Raw genomic sequence first — 13,394 nt, forward strand, 5'->3', positions numbered from 1 at the left:
TTCAGAAGGTTAAGGCTTTTGCTACACTTACACAAGCACTCAACAAAGATATCTATCATCAGTTCTCCTACTGCAAGAACACGAAAACATTGTGGGATGCCTTAGTTGCTAGAGGAGGAGGCAATGCAGCTACTCGAAAGTCTCGTCATGATTTGTTGAAGAAAGAGTTTGAATCGTTTCAGTTTTTGGAAAACAAAACTCTAAATGATATGACAACACGTTTCTATCATCTGATTAGTGAAATGTGTGCTTATGGGGTTGTCTCTACTCAACAAGACATGGTGAATAAGTTTGCTGACGCCTTACCTCCAAAGTGGAGTTCTTTTATTGAGTTGTTGAAGCATACTGGAACTCTAGACACGGTTAACATCTATGAGTTCATTCAGAAGCTAGAACATAAAAATGATGAAGAAATCAGGAAAGCAAAGCGAGCTCCTGCTCCTCAGAATACAGAAATGTACTTTCCAGGCTTCGATGCTTTGGCAAGATCCGCTGCAGCTCAGCAACCTAAACTGCAAACTGCATTTGTGTCCAACACAAGTTCCTTTCCGTTTCCTCAAACAACTGCAGCTCCTGTTTTTGATCCAAGATCATATGTTCCAACACCTCAGGTTAACCCGGCACAACCCCAATTTGATCCAAGATCTTACATCCCAGTTCCATCACAGCCACAAGTTCAACCACCACAACAAGCTCATTTCTCAAACAATCCTCAACCCTCAAACCCTAACACTGTTCGTGTTGACACTTCAAACCTTTCCCAAGTTAGTATTGAAGTAGCAAAGGAGCATGTAGAACTTATCAATACTATGGTCAGTGCTTACTGCGGGTTAGTTGCGGGTCATATTGGAAACATCAACATGACCCATGAAGATTACCAACAGATTGACAAGGATGAAATGGAGTTGATGGATATTAAGTGGGCTTTTGCTAGTGCAGTTAGAAGGGCCAAAGACTTCATGGCTCGTACTGGTAAAACTTCGTTGGAAGGAAAGAAAGACACGAAGTATGGGTTTGATATTAATGCTGTCACATGCTTTAATTGTGGCAAGAAAGGGCACTTCAAATGTGAGTGCACTCGACCAACAAAACAAGGCAATCATAACCCTTTTAGAGACCAGACGAGGACTTCGAATGTGAATGCCCAACAAGATAACCAAGACAGGAGGATTGTGGCAGTCAACAACAATCAGAATCAGTCTGGACCATCAAATCCCAATCGGGCTTTGACAGTTCAAGCTGATGAAGGATGTGACTGGTCTGTGCAATTTAGAGAAGGTGATCAGGGTGGTGGAATAGCTTGTTATGCAAAGATTATCAATCACATCAAGCATGTTCATAAGGAAGAATTTTCTGAGAGTGATGACAGCTCCGGTTACTCTGGTAGTTCTGATGAAGAAGGCTCTGTTTCTGGGGATAATCAATCTGAACCTGATGTCAAGGAGGTAGGAGGTGTTGATATTCAAGATCTACTGAATGAAGCTGATGAGCTTAAATGTCAGAAATCAATTCTGATTAGGAGGGCTGCTACTGCATCAAAGGAAATGGAGAAGTTCTTTTCTGAAGATGGAGCTTTTTCTTTTCAAACTGCCTTTATGGCAAACGTCTCAGCCTCTTCGAGTCAGGTAAATTCTGAGCCTCCTGCTCCTAGTGTTTGTAAATCATGTGCTGATATGAAGCTTGAATCAGAAAAGCTTCATAGTCATAATCAGAATTTGGTTATTGAACTGTCGAAATGCAAAGAGGCGAACATGGCTTTAACTCGGAATGAAAAAGAATTTAAATCTGTAATAGAAACATTAAAGAAAAGTGTGTCCGAGGTTAACAAAGTGGTTTACCATAAACAGATAAGTATAAATGAATACATAAATCTTGTTGAGGAAACCAAGAAGCAGCTAGCCATTGCCAAATGTGAGCATGATGCGATCAAACGGAAATTGGAAAGTTATTCTAACTCCCGATTTGTGCTTGATCACATCATCGATGTTCAACAACTGAAGGGAGATCAAAAGGGCATAGGATAAAAGAAATGCCCGCCCCCTTTGAGGCATAACTATACCAAGATGCCCGATGAGGAAGATATGCCACGGTATGAACCCAGTGTGCCTCTGAACTTTGAGGAATTTTCTACTGGCCTAGGGTTCAAACCGGACAATTCTTCAAACACATTCGCAAAGCAGCAAGAAGTTTCAACATCCATGAAGCAAGGTCCTCCAATTATCGAGGACTATGAGTCATCGGATGATGAATCTGAATTGGATGTAATTGATCAGGATAAATCACTTGGCAAGATGAAAGGAGTAGTCATTCCCCTTGAGAATCACATCCTGTGTGATCCTGATACTCCTGCTGTTTCATCAGTCGAGAAACAAGTGATAGATCCTGTTAAGGTTGAAAAGAAGTCTGTGTCTACTGTTAAAAGCAGCAATGTGTTTTACACATTGGTTGGTGGTGATAAAATTTACTCAGATCATGATTTCCCAATTGAAAATGTTAATCAGTCCTTGATTGATAAAGTTTTTGAAGATAATACAAACAAATTTTTGGGAAAAACTCTTCCGGGAATTGTAGTAACACAGTGTGATCCAATTCCTAAGGATGAGATAAGAAAACAGTTTGGTAATCAAAAATCACCAACCACTCAACAACAACCCAGTGCTTCTAAGATTAGACAACCAATCAAACGAGCTCAAAAGCCTTCATGTCTCTCAAATGAAATCTGAAACAAAAGGAGCTCGAGTTCAAAATAAAGCAAAAGATGTCAAGTTCGTGTCATCCAAGGGTACTGATAAGATTGAAACTTTTGAGAACAAATCGAACACTGATTTTGTAAAACAAGTAACAATCTTAAAACGTAACAATGATAACAATTACACTCAACATACAAATGGGTGTGATGAAAAGGCTAGTACCTCTGGTTCCACAAGCTCGACATCCCATGGTCAATCAAGTTCTCCCAAATTTGTTGAAAGGAGAACATGCTTTAAATGTGGGGAATTTGGGCATATCATTAAAAATTGCCCAAATGCTCCAAAAGAAAAATTTGTTGAGAAAACTCCACCTGAAAAGGTTCACCCTCAACGTCAGTCAGTTTCACCAAAACGTGATAAACGAACTATTAAAGAACAAGAATTGAAACTACGACGTAAGAATGTAAAAACTGTTGAAAAAGCTTTAAAACCTGAAGATAAAACAGGTAAAAGGGAACCAAGTGTGTCACAGCCGTAAAAGCCAGAGTCTTCAAAAACAATTTACAATACTCAATCTGGTAGGCAAAAAGAAACTTGGAGACCTAAAACGGGTGATAGTTTAGGGGGAGTTAATGTGTTTGAGAATCATCAACAGATCGAGATCACGTTTCGTGATGCTCAGGGACGACCCAAGACCACTACGGCTTGGGTCCCCATTCTCAACTGATCTTTGAACGACATGTGCAGGGTGTTCCAGGAGGAACTATTAATAGTCATTGGATTGTTGATAGTGGAGCATCCAGGCACATGACTGGCGACTTACGGCTTCTGTACGACGTGAGAAATATTAGAGGAGGCTATGTCGCATTTGCGGGAGACAAAGGCGGATATATCACTGGAGAGGGAAGTATCTCCAATGGTATTGTATGCTTCGATAAGATCAATTATGTTAAGCAAATTGATCATAATCTTCTGAGCGTGTCGCAAATTTGCGATAAAAGGTTCACCGTGCATTTTGACGATGCCGGCTGTTATGTGCTAAAACCCGGATTCAAAATTCCACAAGAATGGATTCTCTTATCGGCTCCGAGAGTTAATGACCTTTACATTCTCGACATGAGCCAGGCGATTACTACATCTGCACAAGTCACTTGCTTTTTCTCAAAAGCCACAGAAAAGGAGTCTATATCTTGGCACAGAAGAATGGGACACATTCACTTGAGGAAAATGAACCATCTGGTGAAGAATAATCTTGTGAATGGTGTTCCCGTGAGAAGTTTTCATTTACAAGATATCTGTGTATCGTGTCAGAAGGGGAAGCAAACGAAGAAATCCCATCCTTTAAAGAAAATCAACACGGTCAGCATGCTGCTCGAACGTCTTCATATGGACCTTTTTGGACCTATGAAGCACAAGACAATGTTCCGTGATGCCTATTGTCTAGTAGTTACTGATGACTACTCTAGATTTTCTTGGGTATCCTTCATGGCACACAAGAGTGAAACTCCTGGCATCCTCAAGGATCTTCTTACAATGTTGGAGAATCTCTATTCTTTGAAAGTGAAGAGGATCTGAAGCGACAATGGAACCGAATTCAAGAATCAATTTATGGATGAGTTTTGTACTTCTAAAGGCATTCTTCATGAGTACAGTTCTCGTTATACTCCACAACAAAATGGTGTCGCGGAGAGGAAGAATCGAACGATAATTGAAATTGCAAGAACAATGTTAGTAGAGTCGGAACTCCCTATTCAATTCTGGGGGGAGGCTGTGTCGACTGCGTGCTACACATTGAACAGAGTTCTTACAGTAAAGAGACATGGCAAAACTTGCTTCGAACTCCTTCAGAAAAGGAAACCGGATCTTTCTTACCTAGAACCGTTTGGTGCTCCATGTACTATGATTGAGCCGGATGGAAAGTTTGGAGCTAAAGCTATCGAGGGTTTCTTCCTTGGATATGCTACTCCGAATTTTCGTGTTTGGAATCTGAATACCAAAAAGATTGAGCTATGGAGTGAGGTAAGGGTTCAAAGGTACACGAGTCCTGTTAGGGCTCCGGGTGATCCGTGGATGTTCGATTATGATGGACTATTTGACTCTTTCAATCTGCCAACCTTTGATGAAGAGTCAGCAGCGGCTTTAATGTTGTTTGAAAGTGACAACGCTACTGTCTCGCCATTGGTTAGACCTGTTCTTGTTAATCCACAAAGTTCTTCATCGGTTAACAATACAGTTCAAAATGAGGTATATGAAGATGCTGCTGATTACAATGAGTCTTCAGAAGATGATGAATATCATGATGCAGCAGAAGGATCTTCAGCTCCAGTTGCTCCTGTTCAAGGTGCTTCTGTTGATACACCTCATGTGTAGAATGAGGACACTGCTGAAGGGAATGCATCCACCTCTACACACATCCCAGGTGTGGAGTTGGTTGTTGATCTTAATTTTAACAATTTGGGTATCAATGCTCGTGTGCCAGATAATCCTGAAATGAGGATTCATGATACCCATCCCCAGCAGAACATAATAGGAGATGTCCATCGCGGTGTGCAGACGCGTAATCAGCTGAGAAACAACCAGAATGCTGGTTTGTATTCAGCTATAAGAGAATCTGGGCAACAAAATGATTGGTCCTTCGCGTGTTACGTATCACAAGAAGAACCAAAATCGTGGAAAGAAGCGTTGAAAGACAGTGCTTGGGTTGAAGCCATGCAGGAAGAATTGCAGCAATTTCAAAAGCTTGGTGTTTGGAAGCTTGTTGAAAAACCCGAGAACTACAAGAAAATTGGCACTCGATGGGTTTTCAAATGCAAGAAGGACGACCGTGGAGTGGTTATTCGAAACAAAGCACGTTTAGTCGTTCAAGGTTTTCGACAGATAGAAGGGATCGACTACAACGAAGTCTATGCACCAGTTGCACGTCTTGAAGCAATTCGAATCTTTCTAGCCTATGCATCTTTCAAAGGATTCAAGGTTTATCAAATGGACGTGAAAAGTGCATTCTTACATGGTGTGGTTGAAGAAGAGGTGTACGTCGAACAGCCTCCAGGTTTTGAAGATCCTATCCATCCCGATCGGGTTTGGTTGCTCAACAAAGCTCTCTATGGTCTTCATCAAGCACCGCGAGCTTGGTATGCAACCTTATCTAACTATCTACTGGAGAACGGTTTTCAAAGAGGTCTTATCGATTGTACTCTCTTCATCAAAGAACAAGATGGAGATCTTCTTCTGGTACAGGTATATGTTGATGATATTATTTTTGGTTCTACTAATGATGTCTTGTGTAGGAATTTCGAGCGCATTATGCAGGATAAATTCGAGATGAGTGCTATGGGGGAAATGACCTTCTTCTTGGGCCTACAAGTGCAACAAACGGAGTCTGGGATATTCATCCGTTAGACTAAATATGTTGGTGACATCTTGAGCCGGTTCCAGATGTCTGATGGAACGCCCATTGGTACCCCATTGGCGATAAATCACGGAATTACTCCAGATTTGAAGGGAGAAGCTGTTAGCCCCTCATATTATCGCGCTATGATCGGATCTCTTATGTACCTCACAGCATCAAGACCAGACATAATGTACCCAACGTGCCTGCTTGCCAGATATCAAGTCAATCCGAAGGACTCACATCTTGCAGCTGTAAAAAGGATTTTTCGTTATTTGAAGGGTTACCCAGACACCGGTCTATGGTACCCTAGGGATAATAACTTTGACTTGGTCGCATTCAGTGATTCTGATTTTGGCGGATGCAAAATCGACGGCAAATCCACATCGGCTGGATGTCAGTTTTAGGAAATCGCCTAGTCACATGGCAGTGCAAGAAGCAGACGTGTGTCGCTACATCAACATGTGAAGCTGAATACATTGCTGCCTCAAGTTGTTGCTCCCAAGTTCTGTGGATCCAACAACAATTGCGGGACTATGGTTTTGAATTCCAAACTACTCCTATTTACGTTGATAATTCTGTTGCATTACAGATCACTAGAAATCCTGTGCAGCATTCAAAGACCAAACACATCGAAATCAAATATCACTTCATACGTGATTGCTTTGAGAAAAGGCTAATTGATGTTGTTAAGGTCCACACCGATGACCAACGTGCCGACCTTTTTACCAAAGCATTTAACAAATCAAGATTTGACTTTTTATTATTGGTAAACGGCATTAAGGTCAAGCCAGAGTAATATCAACATCGGAAAATCATTTTTGTAAATACCTTTGTGTTTTAAATTTGTCTTAGTTTATTGATTTTAGGGGGAGTAAATCCAAAAATCCAAAATTCTGAAAATCCAAAAACATCGAAAAATTTCAAAAACACAAAAACAATAGAAAATCAAAAATGAGTTTCCTGGCGAGCAAAAGAGAAAGTGATAGTACAACAGTGGTCTATCCAAGCCTCTTTAAACCTTAAATGAAAAACGATAAGCAGCTCTATATAAGATGTATCGGTAGGCTCACAATCATTTTAAAGTGTGCAGGGTGATATAAATCTAAACCGACTGAAGACCAGGTGGGAACCATTCATTGGCATATGGTCTTAGTACCGAAATTTCGTTTGATAGATTGCCGAGGTTCTGAGATATTCGGTCTTTATGCTGCTTATCATCTGGGTATCATGGTTGTATCTTTTACCGAAAAATAACGGGGACGCAAGTCTAGATCTTCCATGATACTATACATACGTGTACATATTGCATACGACCTCAATAAGTGATGAACAATCACATGTCCAAACAAATAAGTGATAAAATATCACATTTATCCGGGAATCAAGTTCGTCTCTCTGCTGTACGGAAGTACTGACCTGTTCACGGACTTGCTCCTGTGCCCTCATGCATATGAAAATCAAGTTCCTCATCAATAAGTGATTCTATCACATAGGGCTTGTTTTCAAATCAAAATAAGTGAGAATCTCACATCATATACGGTCAAACAGATGATAATCGGTATACTCACCGGTAAGATGAACCCTCGTGCATACCTTGATACGGGAATGTGTCGTGATGTGGATGATCACCGGTCGGTAAGTATAAATCATACCTTAATGTATCTCCTAAACATGATTACATCTGATAAGTTGAGCTTATGTGGACAACAATACCGATAATTGTTATAGGATGCTTATCTTAATGTTAACTAATTGAACAACAAGAGCGTTTTGGCATGACCGTACACTGATATGATTCTCTTACCCTCGAAACTCGCAAAAAGAATGTCTGTATATATTTATTTACTGCTTTCAGTCTTTACATTTAAAAAAATTCAAAAATTCCAAAAAGATTTTATTTCTACTTTATTTTCGATCGTACGATGTTGGAACTCGAGTCTTCGTTGCCTGAAACCTGAACGAAACCTGAATTGACTAAATCTTCATAAACGGTCGAAATTTGCAAGTTTTGAAAGTTGAAAACTAAAATTGATAATTTTATTAAACTTTCAAACTGTCGGACGGTGTTTGATTGAAACATGGTCATACGTGTGTCATTGTTTATACTAACTATATTCCAAGCAGTTGTTCTCATTACGTGTTTAGATTTCTTGCATGTGCAGATTCTAAAGGCAAGGAGAACATGGTCGATGACAAAGCTTCGGAATGAAGACACGACGTGAAGGAGCTCAAGTGATGAAAATGATCGAGTTGCCGCTGGCCATCATCAACACCACAAGGATCTCAATTCATGAAGATCAAGTCATTCACGAGCATAACTCAAGGGGGAGCTTATGTTAAGGGGGAGTTTGTCTACACACTTCCTACATGATACGGGTAGTTTGTTGATACACTCTCTGCTTTCAAGACGTGAAGACTTTGAAGATCCTCCGACATTGAAGACTTGAAAGGACATTAGAGTCTTGAAGACTTGAAGATCAAAGGTGATCAAGATCGAGACAAAGCTACAGCCAAGGGGGAGTTTGTTGGTGCACTTGTGTCTGTACTTTGTCTGTATTCGGTCAATATGTAAAACGATGTCCTTGATAGTCCTGTAAGTTTGACCAAGTCAACCATCCTCCTGGTTTGACTTGGCCAAAAAGTTAGTATATGATTGTAAGATGTCTGAGTCGAAGGATTGCTCATCGAAGGATAGTTTAGATCCTTCGATGAACTCGAAAGATAAACCTTCGATGGATGATTGATAGACCTCGATAGATCATCCTTCGAGGTCCCTGTGAATCCTTCGATAACAGTCTGATCGAAAGATGAACCTTCGATCAGTAATTCTGATCCTTCGACCAGACTTGCTGTGTTTGGGTATAAATACCCATGCAGTGTGTTCATTTGATATAGAGATGCACACAGAAAGATAGACTCGAGAGATAGAGAGTGCATTTTGTCAAGAACACACACACACTTAGAGAGTTTGCAAAACTGATTTGTAAACATTGTGCTTGTAACCGGAACCTTTCATACGCATAAATACAAGTGGTGTTAATCGGTGAACCTTGTGTGTCTTATGTTTGTGATTGTCTCAACTCGGTTGCACTCTAGCTTGGATTCCGCACTTGCTAGTGTGTTAACATAACAAGGTTAAGGTTGAACCTCATCCTCCGAGAGGGACCTACATCATCTTCTTCAATTTCTGATTCTCTTCCATCAGATTCTCCTTCTCCTAATCTGGCTTCTAATCCTCCTCCTCCTGTTAGAAGGTCCACAAGATCTTCTAATCCTCCATCATATTTACATGATTATGTATGTAGTCATGTTCATACTTATGATTCACATGTTCATTGCTATCATACCATCACTAATGAATGTTTGCCGACTGCTTCTGCCGATTCTGTTGGTCTTTCTAAATCCAGTCAGCTTATTGCTCATCATCTTGATATTTTGCACGAGCCTACTTCATATAAACAGGTTGCACAATTTCCATCTTGGCAGGAAGCAATGGACAAAGAGTTTACTTCTCTTCAAAACAATAACACTTGGTCTATAGTTGATCTTCCTCCTGGAAAGAAACCCATTAAGTGTAAGTGGGTTTATAAAATCAAGTATCATGCTACGGGTCCGTTGAAAGATGCAAGGCCCGTTTGGTTGTCAGGGGGGACACTAAAAAACATGGCATTGATTATAGTGAAACTTTCTCTCCAGTAGTTAAGATGACTACTATTAGATCTCTCATTGCTATTGCAACAAAACTGAAATGGCCAATGTTTCAGCTTGATGTGAACAATGCGTTTCTCCATGGTGATTTAGATGAAGACATTTATATGTCTCCTCCTCCTGGTATGACTTTACCATCTAATCATGTTCTTAAACCTCAAAAATCACTCTATGGCTTAAAACAAACATCAAGGCAATGGTATGGCAAACTTTCAACTGTCTTAAAATCAAAAGGTTATATGCTATCTGCCAATGATCATTCTTTATTTACCAAGTCAATGGGATCATCTACGGTTCATGTAGCATTCTATGTGGACAATATCTTCGTAAAGGAGAATAATCCTGAGGAGAGAACTGCTCTTAAAGCTTTTTTGCATGATGATTTTCAAATAAAAGATTTGGGGTCTTTGAATTGTTTTCTTGGCATAGAGGTTCATGCTCACTCGAATGGGATTATCTTGTCACAAAGAAAGTTTGCCAAAGATTTACTAGCCGAGTTTGATTTATCAGACCTGGATATTCAAAATTCTCCTTTACCATCTCATTTACAATCGAAGTTAAAAGATGGTGATTGTCACGGCCCCCGGCCCGGTGTGACCCGGTCCAGGAGCCGCTGGACAGAAACCCGTGGTATTTGATTATTTAATTTGGCAGCGGAAATAATTGACAGGATCTTTTAAACTAAAAATGCCCAATTATTTTATTTCACAATTTGGGACGAACCCCGTAATTTACAATAAAGGAAATTTCACGAGGAAATCCATGGTTTTATAAAACAAATTTATTTATTTTATTGAACCACTTCCTCAAGCTTGTAATGCTACATAGCACTTTTTCCATGATCATAGCAGATCACCTGAAACATGTTTTAAAAAGGTTTTGTCAGCGGGGAAATACTGGCGAGTCATTCAATTTGCACGAAAGACACATTGTTATAAATTTATAGCATTAAGGGTTTCTATATTTGCCCCTATCATATAATTTATAATTAACTGGTTCAGCTGTCACTCGACCGAATCTATGACTGTGGACATATCACTAATTAGGCTCGCCAACCTAACAGTGATAAATCGTTAGTAGTAATGTGCACAAAACCCCCACATACTGCCAGTAACTAAAGATTAGCAAAGACTTAATCACTACAAAATATAACTTGAATACATTTAGGGTTTTGATAAGTAATTTGATAAAAAGAGAATGACTCACATTGCAGGTTTAATCGGACAGAACCTTGCCTACTGATTTAATCTTGTAACCTAATTTAAATAACAATGCATACGAAATCAAAACCCCCACGACAAATGACAAAGTATAGCCCGAATTCGGCAGCACTTAAACATCCATCGGATTGGTTTCGATCAATCGGATATTGTATCGTAGCAGTGATCGAGTTAATACCCTGTAATCGTAGCAGCGTTTCCCTACTTAGAATTACGATTTTGAGCTAATAAAGTTTTTGAACAAAATTTTCGAACACAAATGAACTACTCATACCCTAGCAATTTATAGCAACTTTTTGGGTTTTACGCAGCCCGCGTAAACCCTTAAAAGAACTTACGCGGCCCGCGAGGGCCACCTAGTCTACAACTAGGGCTACCGTGTCACGTATAGGCCCGCCACTTGTGCGACACGTGGCCTGTTCACTTATCCGGTGAACTTTAAGTTGTCGCGGCCGCGTAGCCTTACCTTATGGCTTACGCGGCCCGCGTGGAAACCAATTTTCTTGTTTTCTTGATTTTGCATGCACATTAGGGTTTTAGGGGTCCTGGTTTTCACTTACGAGTCGTTTTGGGACATTTTTGCAGGTCCTTACATCCTCCCCACCTTATTTAGAATCTCTTCCTTGAGATTTACTGAAATAAGTGAGGATACTTTCGCTTCATTTCCAATTCTAGCTCCCATGTATACTCGGGTCCTCTTTTCGAATCCCACTTGACTTTGACAAGTACCAATCTTTTGTGCTTGAGAAACTTGACCTTCATGTCTTCTATTTGAAGTGGTTTCTCAACAAATTTTAGCTTTTCATTCACCTCTGTATCTTGAAGAGGTACTACCAGGGATTCGTCAGATAGACATTTCTTAAGGTTAGATACATGAAATACGTCATGTACTCCGGCTAACTCTTCTAGTAGTTGTAGGCGATAAGCAACTGGTCCTATCCGCTGAATTACTGGGAATGGTCCTACGTACCTTGGACTTAGCTTTCCTTTCTTACCAAAGAAGACTACCCCTTACCAAGGAGAAACTTTTAGGAGTACCTTGTCTCCAACTTGAAATTCCAGTGGCTTGCGTCGATTGTCTGCATAACTTTTCTGGCGATCTTGAGCCGTTTTCAATCTTTCCTTAATTTGAGTGATCTTGTCAGTGATTTCTTACACAATTTCGGGACCTGATAATTGACTTTCTCCTGTTTCTACCCAACAAACTGGAGTTCTACACTTTCATCCATACAGTGCTTCGAATGGGGTCGCTTCGATACTTGCATGATAACTATTGTTATAGGAGAATTCAATTAAGGGTAGGTGGTTATCCCAATTTCCACCGAAATCTATTACACATGCCCTGAGCATGTCTTCCAGGGTTTGGATCGTCCTTTCACTTTGTCCGTTTGTTTGGGGATCGTAAGCAGTGCTTAAGTTCAGCCTAGTTCCCATGGCTTCTTGGAAACTTGTTCAAAAATGCGAAGTAAAACGACTATCTCTATCTGATACAATAGAGAGTGGGACTCCATGTAAGGATACTACTTCGTCTACGTATAACTTGGCTAATCTTTCCATGCTAAAGGTTTCTTTTATGGGTAGAAAATGATCTGATTTGGTTAATCGATCCACAATTACCCAAATCGCATCATTACCTTTTTCTGGTTTTGGGTAACTTAGTAACAAAGTCCATGGTTATTAGTTCCCATTTCCAAACAGGCATTTCTAATTGTTGGAGTAACCCTGAAGGTTTCTGTTGCTCTGCCTTAACTTGTGAACAAGTTAGACACTTAGATACATATCTAGCTATATCCTTTTTCATTCCTATCCACCAGAAATTATTCCTTAAATCTTGGTACATCTTGTTGTTTCCAGGGTGCATGGTATATCTAGATTTATGGGCTTCCTCTAGAATCTTATCTCTTAAATTTCCTTGCTTAGGTACCCAAATCCTTTTCTTATGTAATCTCCAAATTCCATCGGTTCCTTGCTCTAATTCCTTTATCTTTCCCTTCATTCCTTCAGCATCATCCTTGATTGCTATGGCTTGAACATTCTTCAGTTGTTCCATTAAAATATAATTGTAGATTTAATCTAAGAGCACGAACTCGCTTTTTCTTTTCATGATATTTACGGCTTAGGGCATCTGCGACTACATTTGCTTTTCCTTCGTGATATTGAATATCACAGTCGTAATCACTTAGAATTTCCATCCATCTCCGTTGTCTCTTGTTTAATTCTTTTTGCCCAAATATATATATCTTAAACTCTTATGATCTGTATAAATTGTAAACTTACTTCCATACAGATAGTGCCTCCAAATCTTAAGGGCAAAAACTATAGCTCCTAACTCTAAATCGTGGGTTGTATAATGTTCCTCGTGCTTTTTCAATGGTCTTGAGGCAT

Source organism: Helianthus annuus, chromosome 4 (assembly GCF_002127325.2).
Source record: "Helianthus annuus cultivar XRQ/B chromosome 4, HanXRQr2.0-SUNRISE, whole genome shotgun sequence".
Taxonomy (NCBI): domain Eukaryota; kingdom Viridiplantae; phylum Streptophyta; class Magnoliopsida; order Asterales; family Asteraceae; genus Helianthus; species Helianthus annuus.